This window comes from Rattus norvegicus, chromosome 1 (assembly GCF_021556685.1).
Source record: "Rattus norvegicus strain SHRSP/BbbUtx chromosome 1, alternate assembly SHRSP_T2T, whole genome shotgun sequence".
Classification (NCBI taxonomy): Eukaryota; Metazoa; Chordata; class Mammalia; order Rodentia; family Muridae; genus Rattus; species Rattus norvegicus.
In genome coordinates this window covers 129,623,061-129,638,808 of record NC_141534.1, presented here as the reverse complement: position 1 = coordinate 129,638,808, position 15,748 = coordinate 129,623,061, and the positions used below count along the sequence as shown (strand labels likewise).

General features: G+C 43.9%; 1 protein-coding gene across 1 annotated transcript in view; it reads right to left on the bottom strand.

Annotated features, from left to right (window-relative positions):
- Window positions 1-15,748, bottom strand: part of Otud7a (OTU deubiquitinase 7A) — a 336,492-nt gene that overhangs the window by 319,766 nt on the left and 978 nt on the right.

The following is a 15,748-nucleotide window of genomic DNA, read 5'->3' as shown; positions in this document are numbered from 1 at the left end:
GAGAGAAGAGAGAAGAGAGAGGAGAGAAGAGAGAAGAGAGGAGAGAGAAGAGAGAAGAGAGAAGAGAGAGGAGAGAGAAGAGAGAAGAGAGAGGAGAGAAGAGAGAAGAGAGAGGAGAGAAGAGATAGGAGAGAAGAGAGAAGAGAGGAGAGAGAAGAGAGAAGAGAGAGGAGAGAAGAGAGAGGAGAGAAGAGAGAAGAGAGGAGAGAGAAGAGAGAGGAGAGAAGAGAGAGGAGAGAAGAGAGAAGCTGCTCCATCCCATCTACATCAGTTGGCTGGCAGGTACCCTAGAAGCAACTTACTGAAACGACTGCACAAAGGAGCCCATAGCAGGCTAGACTGGAGCAAAATCTCCATTGCCCCTATTCCTGGGAACTAAGGATGTCCCACTTTTAAGATGCCACAGTCTTCTAAACAGATTATGAAAACCTTAGGTTCTTTTTGGACATGCAAGCATTTAAATAGTTTTAAACAAATACAAGTAATAGTGCAAAAATCTTCCTACAGACAAACAGACAAAACCAGATTGGATGCACGCATGTGCAGTACAGTTAATCAGTGAGCACATGAAGTAAGCTTTAACCAGCCCAGAAAAAATGTTCTCCTCGATATAAAGAATTAGGTGATATTTACAAAGACAGTTTGTGCAGAGTAAAAGAGGAAGCCAGCAATTGTCCACTTGGTTGACTTATCAGGATGAACACTGTTCCTCCCTCACAGGAGGCTCTGCAACTTAACTAGGTTATGTAGACAAAACATGTGGCAGCCAGTGGTAGCCCATTATGCTGCTTGGACATTACGGAAAAAGCTAAAGGATATAAATTAATGACTTAGTGAAATTATGACGGCAGTAAATGTTCATTCAAGGTTTTATGTATTGGATCCAGGTCACTTGAGCTCTGGGCACATATGGTCCCCTGCAAGACCACGTGAACTAGGGAGGGAGCCTGGTGGCCTGAGAGGAGGACTATAGATGCCCAGTGTGGTACTTGCCTGCCTCCCTTTCCTCCAAGCTGCTGTGCAAGGAGGGGCCAGCCTGGCTACTGGGATGCCAAATCTCCAGTACAATAGCTTGTCTAATGTAACAGAAGGGTTTTTGTGAAGAAGCATTCAGGAGTAAAACACAACTCTACCCTAGTGTTACTAAACAGTGCCCAGCCCCCTTGCAAATGATGACCCATTTCTCTTTCTCAAAGCACAAGGTGTCCCCAAAATTGAAAAGCAAAACCCTGAACATGCACAGAGTTACCCACTACATAGAAGCTTCCCAGCACCTAGTGAACAATTTACTCCTCCACATTTTCTTTGAAAGCCCCAAAACAGTGAAAAAAAGGAAAGAGGGAAAGGAAACCAGAAAGAGAAATATATTCTACCTCCAATGAATCAAGTAGACATGACCACAAACCACAAACCACCAAGTAAGCATTAGAACAATGAAGCCAAGAAGAGACAGCGACTCAGAGTCACCTCTGGACCCCAGGCAGGCAACACACAAGTCATGCTGGGGAAAATGACCATGCCTTGATATGACTGAAGACTTGGGAGCAAGGTCACTGTATCTATGGATTGGACATGCTCAGGACAAAAGGAAGGCAGCAAATGTGAGACAAAAACTTGAAGACCTGCAGTAACAACTTCCAGAATAAACACTTAAGCAAGGCACATGCCCTGCCTTTAGCACAAGAAATCTATTCAGAGAAAGTAGCCTTCAGAACACAAACCACATCCTCAATCCTCAACAAAGACCTAATCACATTGAACATCTCCTGAAGCCACAGACTCTCCAGCATGCAAAGAGAATGGGAATGAGTTAAAGCAAATGGGAAAACACTCAAAGGAATCAGGGCTGGAATTTTTTCAAGGGGGAGGAAAGACTGTAGGAGTCAGAAGGGTGGAGGACACCAGGAGAACATGGCCTAGCTAATCCTCCATGCAGGACTCATATCAGCACACAGTATTGAAGCAGCAAGCGTGGGGTCTCGTGGGTCTGCAGCAGGTCCTTTCTTCATATATGTTGTGGCTGTTGGCTCGGTTTGTTTGTGGGACTACGAACAGTGGGATGGGTGCATCTCTGACTCTGTTGCTTGCTCTTGGGCCTCTTCTCCTTCTGCTGGTTGCCTTTTTAAACCGGACATGAGGATTTGTGTCTTGCCTTATCGTATCTTGTTTTGTCCTGTTTGGCTGTAGTCTCTTGAAGGCCTGTTCTTTTCTGAAGAGGAAATAGAGGAGGAGTGGATCTGGGGGAGAGAAGAGGTGTATGTGTGTATGTGTGTATGTGTGTATGTGTGTGTGTGTGAGTGTGTGTGTGTGTGTGTGAGTATGTGAGTGTGTGTGTGTGTGTGTGAGAGTGTGTGTATGTATGTGTGTGTATGTGTGTGAGTGTGTGTGTGAGTGTGCGTGTGTGTGAGTGTGTGTATGTGTATGTGTGTATGTGTGAGTGTATGTGTATGTGTGTGAGTGTATGTGTGTGTATGTGTATGTGTGTGAGTGTATGTGTGTGTGTATGTGTGTATGTGTGCATGTGTGTGTGTGTGTGTAGGTGCTGAGAAGAGTAGAAGGAGGGGAAAGTGGTCAGGATGTATTGTATGAGAGAAGACTCTATTTTCAATTAAGGATGTTTTGACAAAAAGAGGAGAGACTATTTCCCATTCTCTCTATTGGTTTTCTTTTTTGTTTTTCTTTTTTCTTTTTTTTCGGAGCTGGGGACCGAACCCAGGGCCTTGCGCTTGCTAGGCAAGTGCTCTACCACTGAGCTAAATCCCCAACCCTCTATTGGTTTTCTATCACTACGATAACAAACTATCATGAAGTGCATGGCTTAAGACAACAGAAGCATATTGCTTGGATTTAAGGAAGTCAGAAGTCTACAATTAGTCTCCCTGGACTAAAACAGCCCTGGGAAGGGCACTATGCCTCCAGGCTGCTCCTGGACCATTTACAGTTTTCCAAGCCCCTGGCTCATGGGGTCTTCTAGGAAATACATCACCACCTCTGCTCCCATGTCACATCTTCTCCAATGCTGCCATGCTTGTCTCTTGTAATGATTTGAGACGCACTGCATGGCCTAGGATCCTTTCCCTATCTTCAGGATTATACTTAATCACAGCTGCAAACCTCCCCGGCCGACCAAAGTGATATACCAGGAGAAAAACATCGTGGGGTTTGTTACCATGCCCATCACAGGAATGCATTTTTGTTTCTTTGATGTTTTTGGCTTCCAAGGGCGGCCATCACTTTGGTTCACAGTCCTCTCCCTTCTATAGCATCAGGTACAGTTCTTTTCATGTAACCATCTCTCGGGTCCTTACTCTTCTGCCCACCTCCATCCACCTCTATTAAAGACCCTGTTGACACACAGGCACGTGCAAGAGACAATCTAGGAAAAGCTCCCCATTAGATATTCCTGGTTAATGACGTAATTAATATAAATATAATTTACATAATTTCACCCTCTTTTTTTTCCTCCAACTCTTCCCATGACCATTCACAAATCTATCACCTGTTTTTCTTTAACTGTTACTGTTTTACACACACACACACACACACACACACACACACACACACACAGGAATGAGTACAGGAATATAACTCACTGAAAACACTTAGGAGTTCTATGTATTTATATGATTTCAGGACTGACCACTTAGTACTAGATAATCTGAATTAGGGAACTCATTTCTGGGAGAGACTATTTCTTCCACTCTCAGCATTCCATCATCACGTGTACTTCTTTGTTTAAGAGTGGGACCCTGCGAGATTGTTCCTTTCCACATTAGCATTTCATCCGGCGTTCTGCCTGTTTAGATCTTGTTCAGGAAGCCATATTGCTAAGGTATCATGACTAAATCTTTCCTGTCATTTCTAAGGGACAAGCCTGTACAGCAGAGCTTCCTGGTCCACTGACTCTCACAGTCTTTTTGCCCACTTCTCCACAGGGTCCCTGAGGCTTGGATGCAGGAGCTGTATTGCACAGTGTCTGCTGGGGCTCTCCTCCCATAAGTTGACCTCTGCATTTTGATAAGTTGTGGTCTTCCTCTGTTGGAAGGGAAATTGTCTTTGGTGATGGGTAAAAGCTACAAGCATGCAATTCAGAATTGTGCTGGAAATGGTCCGATTTTAAAACCAGCTAATTAGCAATCTTGATTCTGTATTCAACTTGGGTTTGGAAAAACCCACGGTCCTCTGTCTTACTAGGTGTTCCATTCACAAATTCAAGGGAAAGAAATATTGATATGTTTGAGGGGCCTGCCTAGCATATGCTCCACAAAACAACAGCATCAACAACAGCAAAAAAAATCAAATCAGAATTTTGATAAACCAACAGAAAAAAAAAAACAGGGGTTGGGAAAGAAATTAAAAATAAACAGGATAAATGTAAATGCCACACTAGAAGCAAACAAATAAAAGACAGTTAACAAAACTAAAAAGTGAATGAGATAGGGTTGTATATAAAATATAGAGTTCATTAAAGAGATGATATAGACAAGACACACAAAGAAACAATTTATATCGTTAAAATTATTGAATTACTAACAGAAGAAGTATCAATGATATAATACAAAAAAATCTTCTGCGGTACAGTGAGTTTTGTCTTATTACCAGGCTGCTCTACTTGGTTTAAAAGAAACTGATTCAAAAAAACCATCAGCTTCCACAAATATCCTAGGAAAATTCCTAGAATCACAAGTATCCATAGAGAAAACAGGTTGACTGTGACTTTCTGCACAGTAACACTCAGCCACTCAGGGGTAAAAACAAAAGAAATGTTTCCATTTAGTTTTACAGAAAATGGTGTAACTTGACAACTTGATGACCAGGTAAGAGATATTGCCACTTCTGTAACAATTCTCTAAGTGGCTACTGTTGCCCATTTGAGAGGAGGGCAAGGAACCCTGACACAGAGGAGGATGATAAAAATGAAGTCTACAATGAACACTGAACAACTGAAAAGCAAACTAAGGGAAAATGAAGACTAAGAAACAAGTCTATAAAACTAGTGTTAAAGAGGACGAGCTATTAGCATTTTTATGGGGTGTGTGTTTCTCTTTTTATTTTTTTAATTTCTGGTTTGAATTTTTTCTTTTTTGCCTATTTCTTTCTTTTCTAAAGAGAAAGAAGGCATGAAGTTGGGTGGGTGGGAAGATGGAGAGGCTCTAGGAAGAGATGGGGGAGAGAAAGCCATTCATGATCAGAATATATAGCATACATTTTCAAAGAAAGCCCTAAGAACAAGAAACCAGTAAATGAGGTTACCTGAGACATAAAGCAGGTTATTCTAAAAGTAAGAATTTATAAATTATAAAACTGGGGAAATAGATGGCAGGCCAAAGAAGGAGTTGGCTCCCATATTAGTCCTTGCCGAAGCCTAAGTGGATCTACACCAGCTCTACAAGCACAGCAGTTAGCAAACGACAACACACACTGGGAGACACAAGCAGCAACCAAACAGGCACTGCACAGGTTTTCCCCAATTTTATAGTGAATGGATGGAGACTGGGAATACCCTCCAAATCCATTTCCCTTCCTTCCCGGCAACCTCGCTATGTTCTCTGTGGCCCGGGAGTGAGAGGATACACTCTCTCCTAACCACGGGATCTGCTGTAGGAGCTACCACACCTGAGGGGGGCTTCGTAATGGTAACCGCAAGCTGCTGCACAAACCAAAGAAGGAAGGGTTTAGAAAAATGTATGTTCCAGGAAATAAGATATTTCACTTAAATTAAAAAAAAAAAAACCTCACGTAGCCAAATAAAACCAAAATATAACTGCATACTTTAGAATTTAAAATAACACATTTCTAGACTAAAAATATAACAATGTCCGATAAGTTCTATATGAGTCTGTATGTCTTAACATGGAACACTGAGGCACATATGTCGGCATCTGTCGGATGATTCTAGAAGTATGTATTTGGAGCAGTGACTTGTGGTGCACCTCGGCAGAGAAATGGGGACCTGAGCTCATAAAGTGACACATTTTACTATGCACCCACTTCCTCTGAATTTCTTCTTCTCATCTGTGCAAGTGTTTTCCACGGGGCAAGGAGAGGACAATGGAAGGACAATCAGGATGGCTTTGATTCACGGCATCAATCAAGGGTCACACTCCTGCCTTCCCTTGTATTCAGAGGAACCTACTGAGAGGGTGTGGGTTCTAGAAGTCTGTGTCCTAGTTTTATCCTTGTGGGTGCAAGTATTTATTTTAAAGGAGATACTTAGAAGTTCCCGTATAGCAGATGATTATCCTCAAAATACTAAGAACAGACTGAAGCTTACCCAGAACCACCTTCCTGATATTCCTATCCCTGCCTCTACAGGACATGTTAACTACATCCATGTAATCTATGTAAGACTTAAGTCTGTGCTGCATACTGGTCACTATGTGCACAATCCCTAGTGCACTCTAAAACACAGAGCCTACAGGCCAATTCTGCATTGGCTGAAGGGTAAGGACTGTCCTTTCTGATTGTCTTGGAGCATTACGGGAGTCAATGGAGGAGGGAGGGTCTTGTTGGAATCTCTGGAGCACCTGCCTTGATGGGGCCCATGCCTGGTGACTTCTGACTCCTCCCATTTCCCAGGTCACCTCTCTAAGAGTTGCCAATAAAGGTTAATCACCGTCTCATTATCCCCACAACTGTATGGAACTATCCCAGTAAAAGGGCAGGTCTTACGCTCTCCTCTTCAATCAAGATGGCTCATACACAGTGGAAGGGAAATAATTGCCCAAGGTGGTTTAGCTCTGGTCAAAAGGGAGCTGGGAATGCAATCAACCTGAAAAGCGTTGCGTTCCTTAGATCTGCTGTCACCTGAGAGACAGGTGCCATTTGTTGGAGACACTGAGGATGAGAGAGGGACTGACTCCATCTAGGACCAACAGCAGGAGACAGCACAAATGGAAGGTGAACCGTGTGTGCGATGGTGGGTCTAAGTGTTTCAGCCAGGTCTGGCCTCAGGGTTCGTGAGCTTTTCTCTGGGAATCTGAGCAAACACACCCTCCCTCGGGTCACTGCGCAGACAGACTGAAAGGACAATGAGAGAAACCTAGGACCCTATGGGAGCCACCAAAAGTTATGTATAAATAAAGTCACACAGGCAGGGAGGGGCCTCAGACTCTGATCTACCCAAGGTACTGAACATGGGGGTGCGTTTGGCAGACACTCATTGACAACGCATCAGAAACTAAGGATAACTCGGTAAGAAATGGGGCTGCTCAAGTAGGAAAATGGTAACTGACTGAGAAGGCTTGAGAAGACAGGAAGCCTCACAGAGCTGCCCCTTGGGGCAGCCACCAGTCTCTCAGGCCATTCTCTCCTTTGAGCCATCCCAGCCAAGTAAAGTGTCAGCTAACATCTCCAGGCTAACTTCCCCATGTTGCCTGATGGACCATTCTACCCAATCATACCTTCCCTCTGGACTCTGACTATTGCTTCTGAAAGCATCTAGAAAACTAAGAACATTGTTAAGCATATTTTGGGCAAGTTTGGTTTTATACAATGTACAGAAGTATAGCCAGGAGTGAAAGTAGGGAGAGGAAGGGTGAGATTGGATGGACTTATCTCCTCCTAAGGGTGTATCCAGATGCTCTGAGCCTCACCTAAACTTACCCCATGGATCCAGCATTCCACCTATCTATGCTCTGCCCATTTAAAGCCTTCCTGCACAGCCTCGCCAGCAGCTTTAAAGCAACCCAAAGGTTAGGTTGTGTCCTCTTACGCCTTAGGTCACCACTGCTGCTGACAGAGAAGCCAGACATTCCCTCCTGGGTGATTTCCCTTAGCTTTCTTAGTGGTTCATAGATTGCTGTTAGGAATCTGATAGGGGCAGGGTGGGCACTGTCTGCCTCTTGGTAGGATGGGGCATTATGGGTAGGGCATTAGGGATTTTGATATTGTTCCTGTTGGTGGGCTCAGCAGCTCTGTGAATTCAAATGAGTGGTCCTACCATGGCAGGGAACAGAGAGTCAAATTAGGAAGAAAGCACATAAATACTTCATACTTTGGGGTTAATGGAGTATCAGTTTGATCTGAGAGTGCTCCTAGGTGTGCATGCTGAGCAGCAGGCCCAAGGCAGGAAGAACCAGGAATTCTCCAGTTTAAATAAGGGTTCTTCTGCAGAAACCATGGTGTTGAAATGTGAGCCCTTACTGTAATGGGCACAGGGCATACATCACTGCTGTGAACTGTAGTTAGCATGGTTTACATTAGAACTCTTCAATGCAAATATTTTTATGCCAACTCTATATTACTGTTATATAATATCAAAATCTGGTTGACATGTCACAGGTTTACTAGATCATTTTACAGATGTCTCTCAATTTCTGTCTTAAAGAGTCCAACTTCTCATCTTTGCTACCCATGAGGTACTGTACAGGAATGGGAGAAGAACTTCTCTTTCATCTCCTGACACTTCTCTGTTACCTTTCGACATCACATGGTCAATTTTTTCAACCTCAGTATCATCTGCTGTCATTTGTCCTGTTGGGTACCTAGCCTGACATCAAAACCTCCAGCATGGTACTCAGACATCAGCATTTTTAAAGCATCCATATGGATCCTCTGTTACATGGAGGATCTCGCTGGGCCCTCCAGAAAGGTTCTCTCTCTCTCTCTCTCTCTCTCTCTCTCTCTCTCTCTCTCTCTCTCTCTCTCTCTCTCTGTGTGTGTGTGTGTGTGTGTGTGTGTGTGTGCGCGCGCGCGCACGTGAGCTGCCACTCTTTTGTATAAGTTGGAAATCTCTAATCTTAAAATCAGAGATGCTCCAAATCTTCAGTGATTTTGGTGTGGACTTGACACTCAATGCAGGAAACTCCGGTCCAAATACAATGTGAGGAATGCACCGCTGAACATTACTCAGCCGGCATGCATAAGGTGTGCACAAAACAGAAAGCAATTCTGTGCTTGGCCTTGGGCCCTATCCCTAAGACATCCTATTAGATATAACTTAATGTTCCAGATCTGAAAAGCATTCCGAACTCCACCCATCCCTGAGCTTTCAGATAAGGGATTCTTAAAAAGTCAACCTGTCTAAATGTCCACCTAATTGATAATTTTAATGACTCACAACATGGCCGTCTGTTCCTCTGCTACATTTCTTTTCTTCCCTAAAGGACTGTTTCAGATGTGAGTCATTGATATGACCTTCCGGAGTCTCTTTCATAACATTAATGTTTACCATGCAGTAAACTGCTGTGTCTTACTTAAAGAAAACACTATTGTGTAGTAAGTTGTCTTATTAAACAGACAGAGCTAATGTTCCCTGCGGCTGCGTACGATATCTGTGACACACGGAAGGGAAATAGGAAGCACACTGTTTTTATTGTTGCTGTATGCCATCTAAACCAAACTTTGTCTGCTATTGTACTGGGAGTTAAGATTCTAAGTGTTTCAACTTTTCTATGAACAACATTTTCAACTACTATGCCTCTGGACTCATGGGAGCCAAGCAATTCTAGAAAGAATAATTAAATTTCTAATTTCAATTCCCATAGGGCTACTAAATGCATTTGACAAACATGAGCTGGGAGCATGCTCTGAACAAGGTGCCTCCGAGATAAACCAAGGCTCCTTTGGTGGATCTAACTACCAGTAGGGGAATGAATGCTATCCACACAGCTCACTGCTAAGCACTGCTTCTGAGGCTTGCTATTTCTTACAACTCCTAGTGTGTCAGCAAATAAATATTTTTAGGAGACATCTGATTTTTCTTCCATTTTCTCTCACAGCAACGTGTCCAGCTTCCCTTACCTTGATTAATCAGCACTTCGGGAAAACTAGGGAATTAATTTTTTGTATAAAATCATGGAGTTGGAAGGGACAGAGGGCAGACAGCTACATGTGGACCTGGGAAATTAAGACCTACAGGATATGTCCACAGTGGGCTTCATACAGAAAGCAGGCCCCTGGTTAGTATTCCCCTCTGCAGGAATAGGCACTCCAATGAGGAGTCCAGAGGCAGGGAAGGAGTATGATGTAAGTGCCACAGCACACTGATCTTCCTCCAAGAGTCCCCACCCACAAAGCCATGGAATCATCAAGGGAATCCACTTCTTTCTGGACTCCTGAAGCCTTTTACCTATTTGTGTGTCACTGTATGAATTTGTTACTGATGCACGCACCACCTACCAGACCACACATTTGGTAAAGTCAGCTGTGGTAGAAGAATCTCGTCGGATGCACGTAGAGGGGTAAGGGGAGGAGCCCAGACACCGAGGGCATGCTCTGCTTGATAAGCCAGAGTCAAGCAGGCCCTTGAAATCAAGTAGAGCTCTGAGCCAAAGTCACACTCGACATGTCAGAGAAGAGAAGCTTTACACAGAGGATCATCAAAAGGAATGTGCAGACACTGAAGCCCACCTTTGTAACCCACCTCAGCCTTTCAGTTTAACCATCTCCAAACCACACTTGAACATCAAAATTAAACAGAAAGGCACATAACTTTCATAGTCTAATGGGTGACACGGATTTGTGAAGGATCTGCAGCCCTTGAATTTGTGTCTATATAACCCCAGAAATGGCCTGATGACCACTGTGCCCTTCACTATAGTCAAGCCCATGATAAATGGTGCAAAAGCATCCCAAAGCACCAACCTTGCAAGCAAATATTCTCAGGGTGGAGTAGTAGAACTCATATTATCACCCCAGGGGGAAAATGGCGAGACCATCCTGTCTGCTGTACCTGAGGCCATCCTGTCTGCCATCACAGTTCCCCTCCTTGGCATCTCCTATTAGGACTCCACCTTCGGAATGCTGGTCTCTTACCTCTCACCTTCTAGTTTTTCCTGCGAAGGACTAATCAGCTCTAAGAGCAGGGAAGGGTGTTCAAGAATGATCCTAATCAGCACAGCTGAACGGGTCTGCTATCCACGTGACCAGTAGCATCCACGGAAGGAGACACAGTCTGATTCTTAAGAGTTCACCATCCACTCTGATCCCAAAGAATTTCAAGGACTGTTTACAGAGATGGCTGATAAGAACTGCTCAGCCACAGAAGACCCTCTACTTTCTAAACTTAACTTTTTCTCCTTCTAAAAAGTGAGAGCTCAGTCAAAGCAATTCATCCAAGCAATGCTTTGAGTTATTAAGTACAAACTGTAATGGAATCAATGAACAAAAGGAAGAAACTAAGCTGGAGCTGAGACACACATATTCTTAAAGCCCTAGTTTATCTACTCCATCCATGGAGCCTATACAAGGTCCAGAAAAATAGTTTACCTATAGGGCCACCATAGATTGTGCCCAAAGTCACAGCGCTGGCCACCAGGTCCAAGCAGCAATCTGTTCCATTTCTTTGTGCTGCTGAAAGACAATGCTATCGAGGGATGAAATAAGTTGAGACACAAACATCCCAATTAATATATTTTGGAAACAAAAATCACTTATGTATATTTTCGATATTGATAGAATCTCTCAATGTCTGTAAAACTGTACATGTGATTGTGTGGTTCACACTTCAGTAATACTGCTGTGGTTTAAAAGTATTTTGAGCGAGTTCCTCAAAGAATCGTGTTAGAAACATGGCCTTTAGTGTGAAGAGTGATGTGTTGAATTAAAAAGAGGTGGGGCCTGGAGCAAGCTAAGAGGTAATAATGTCCTTGGGTAAAACCTTCAGATGGGACTAATGAAGAGCTCAGGGAGGTAGTTCTCTAGACAGTGGGTTGTTATAAAGGGAGATTAGTCCATGTTATTGTGACCTTCTGTCCTATAGCCAAGGGTGCCCTCACCAGAGGATGCTTGATCTAAAGCTTGTATTGCCTAAACCCATAAGCCTCGTTTGTTTTCTTAACACTTCTTATCCAGCTTTAGGTATTTTATAATAGTGATAAGAATGAACAGATAAATAATATACCAGTTTCAAGTCTCAAATCATCATTGAAGGAATTGAGAAGAAATGGGCTACGACCATAGAGAAGATTTTGACCAACTGAATTCAAAGATACCCTATCAGTTTCCAGAGTGGACGTGGTAGAACCTAGGGAAACAGGGTCCCACAGCATGCAGCCTCTTCTCCAACATGCCTGGTCCAGGTACTGAGTTGAATACCTTCTAGGGCAGCACATTACCTCAGGAGACAGTGAACAAAGGCTCACCCCCACAGAGCTGGTACTTGGGACAGGTATCTGTGCCTGTGTCAGGTGGCCTCCTTCCAAGTGTGCCTTTAAAACCTAGTTCAGAAAAGGAGGAACTTAAGCCAACCTCACCAAGGCGTAGGAGGCCATCCTAGAACCACATGCAAGTGCAGGAAGCCAATAAAATGAATGAAACAGAACAGATGAGGAGATGAACTGAAAAGGTCTAATTTTATGTTTCATGAATCAAACACGGCACCTCAGCCATGTATAGCCACTCGGTTATCACATTTCCACAACATTGATAAGGAAATGTAGGAAGAGAAAAATTATGCTCAGGTAGAAAACAGTTTCTTGTGAAGAGAAACTCAATCCTCGGAACCTACAAAGTGGGTCCACTTAGCTTAAGGTGCAAGAGCTGTGTTAACGTCGGTATGTACTTTATTCTCAGAGAATGGCATGGTTACAGCAAAGGACCAGAGCAGCATGCACTGGCATCATGTGGAGTCCTCAGTTTTACCAGATGAGGATTTGGGAGCATGGGACGTGAAGGGTTTTCCTTTGTCATGAAGAACCTGGGGCACGATCAAGTCATGCCTTGCCCAGAGTGGCTGGCTAAGGGCTGCTGCATGGTACCTACCCTTGTCTCCACAGTTCTGCTTTAGTTCGGATACGCTATGTACAAGGCAGCTGGCGAAACACACCTCCATCCCACAGTCAAGGTGACAGGTCTCATCCAACCCTTCCTGGGAAACACCTCCACCACACAGCCAGGGGACAGGTCGCATACAGCTCTTCCCTAGATATTTATTTCTTACTCTCTCATATAATACATCCCAACCTCAGCCTGCCCTCTCTCCACTCCTCCCAGTGTCCCCCACTCCTCCTCCCTCCCCCCAGATCACTGCTCCTCTGTTTCCCTTCAGGAAAAAGCAGGATGTCAATGAAACATGGCCTCACAAGATGCAATAGGGCTACCCACAAACCCTCATACTTTAAGACATTTATAAACCACTTCATCTGTCTGTTACTATAAATTGGAAAAATGAATCCTACCTTAAGTCATAACCAAGGTGGCTTCTCCTGGCATTGTTCTGTCACGTCTGTGGTTAAGACCGTTCTATTCTTAGTTTTACAAACTTCCTGGGACCGAGCAGTTGATCAATGGGCAAATACTCTTTTCTGGCTTCACAATATTTTCAAATTATTTATTTTAAAAAAAGAGACATGGATATTTTCTGTTCAAGTGCCTGTTTAAGGCTTCTGGATTCTATTTGAGCAGAATTTTCTCTGGTCACCCTCAGCCGCTGTAGCTTTATAAGTGATTTGCTAACCTTTGCTTTTAATGCCTAGTGGCACTTTATCCATGGCTGTGTGCAGTACTCAGAGTAGAAGGCCTGGCCGAGCAGAAAGCTGCAAACTATGGCATTACCATTTGCCCCCTGGTAAACAGTAATTTGGTCTTCCAGGCAGTTTCAAAGGAGTAATAAGTATGCTTAGTCAGGATACCTGGAGAGTTCTCTACTATGGTGTCCACTAAACTTTCCTTGCAAACTATGAGAAATTACTTTTGTGGATGGGATCCATCGGGAGTCTTTGGGGTTCAGTAGCACAGTTGAACAGTGCGACGGTTATGGAAGCCATGAGGTACGCTCACAGGGGCTCCCTAAGGTAAGCCTCAAGCAGACCATGGTCATCTGAGTTCACGGCCCACGAGGCACAGCCACATGACTGGAGGCATACATTATGAGCATATCAGCCACATTGAGACAAAAAAAAGTAGTTTGCTTTCTCCTGTTCTCATTTCCTAGGGGAGAAAGCTGAACATTGAGTAAATGTTTGCTTTCCTCTATCAGAAAGACCTCAAGGCTAATAACTCTGCCAAGGAGGGCAAGTAGGTCACCCGGGAAGTACCACAACACAGAGAGCCTGAGTTTGGTCAGTTGGAAATGAACACCAGGGGCAACCGTTATGAGTAGAACGTTTCCAAGGGTGGCTCTAGTAGATATTTGTGCTCTCTCCCGCACACAGCACTGCACGTCTCTGAGGACAACTCTTGTCTCTAAGACAGCATTCCTGAAATCAGTGAATCGTCAGCTTCAAGGTGCGCTAAGGACCAACAGCTAGTCTTCAAAGACAGGGGCAACTCAGAAAGCTCACATGGATGGCCCCACACCTGGCCTCTCAAGTGCATGTCTTCTCCTGCTTCCATTTCTTGGGCACACAGTAGTGGAGGGAGAAATTAAGAGAGTATACATGACATACACATACATGCACACACAGGGACCACCCATCCAACATACACACTTGGTAATTCTCCCCAAATGTTTGGTAGAGGCACAGCCAAGGCACATACATCTAGCACGCCCCCTGCTGGCTTGGCAGGAGCTGACTCAGCCTTTACCCTATGGGCCTAAATCATGGATGAATGACCTTAGAATCCACAGGGACAGACAAAATGACAAAATAAGGCAATTTGGGCTTCTCGGAAATGAAGGGCATAATACTCAACTAAATACTTTTCAAACGTGTTTTCAGAATGTTACAGGAAATACATGACTAATCCCCATCTAGAGGAAATAGCTGCTGTTATATATCCATAAGTGTTACAACAAATAAATAAAAATGTGAGTATTCTCACAGGTCTACGGGTGGAGATGGTGGATACAAAGGCCACCATAGTTCCCCAGACTCAATTTCCACAGCCCACAGCACTAAAACCACTCGTCACTGAAGGCACTTTAGATACAGAAGATTCTTGGCATTTGATACAAGCTCAAGTTCACAAGGCAACCTGTGTAAGGGAAATGCCACAGAAAAGCAGTGCATGTGGCCAATTTCACTACAAGGGTTATTCACTCAGCACGCCACCGTGAATAAGTTTGACATTATCAAGAGGTCAGAGACTATGATGTACACACTGCTCTCTCACTGGTAGCTGTCCCCTGTCCTCCTCCAGCAATGCTGGGGGTAGGGAGTGGCTCAGAATTTCCTTCCCAAAGGTACACCTGCTACCTAGAATCTAGGCTTAGTTGAGATTAGTACGTAGCCAGACCCCATGAAGTAATGATCTGCATTCACTATCACCCTGAACACTAAGAGTCCACAGTACCCACTATTCCCAGGGTTCCAGATTCAAACCTTCCTGTGGCATATGGCACTAAGTTCCTTGCAAACCCAATATGATCACACTAATAATCTAAGGCATCCTTATTTTAACCAATTAGGAGGTGCAATTAATTATTAAATACAAAAACATCAATACTTTGGTCTCTTATTAGATCTCCTTTTGATACAACAGGCCTAAGTAGATGTTCAGACTGTCTTGGGAACTGGCTTTCGGCTGTTCCCATAAGAGCAGATACTAATGGCATACTCATATAATCAAATGAATGCATGCTGCTGGCATTGTTGGGTAATTTTCTTCCAGAACTTGGTGTGCTGTGTACATCTCAAGCTCTCACATTCCTTGAACACTTTGGATAGGTCTTGGGGTCTGGTGGGACACACAAGGGCTAAAAGAGCCCTAGAGAAACCAGCACCTCTCCCAGGCACACCCTAGAAGGGGATGTTGGTGATGGAGGAGCCCTGCAGAAGCAATCAAGGTCTGCAAAGACTTAGACCTCATTGTCTACCTTTGCCTGGACACGACATTAAATAGATCATTTTTTAAGAGAAGTGTT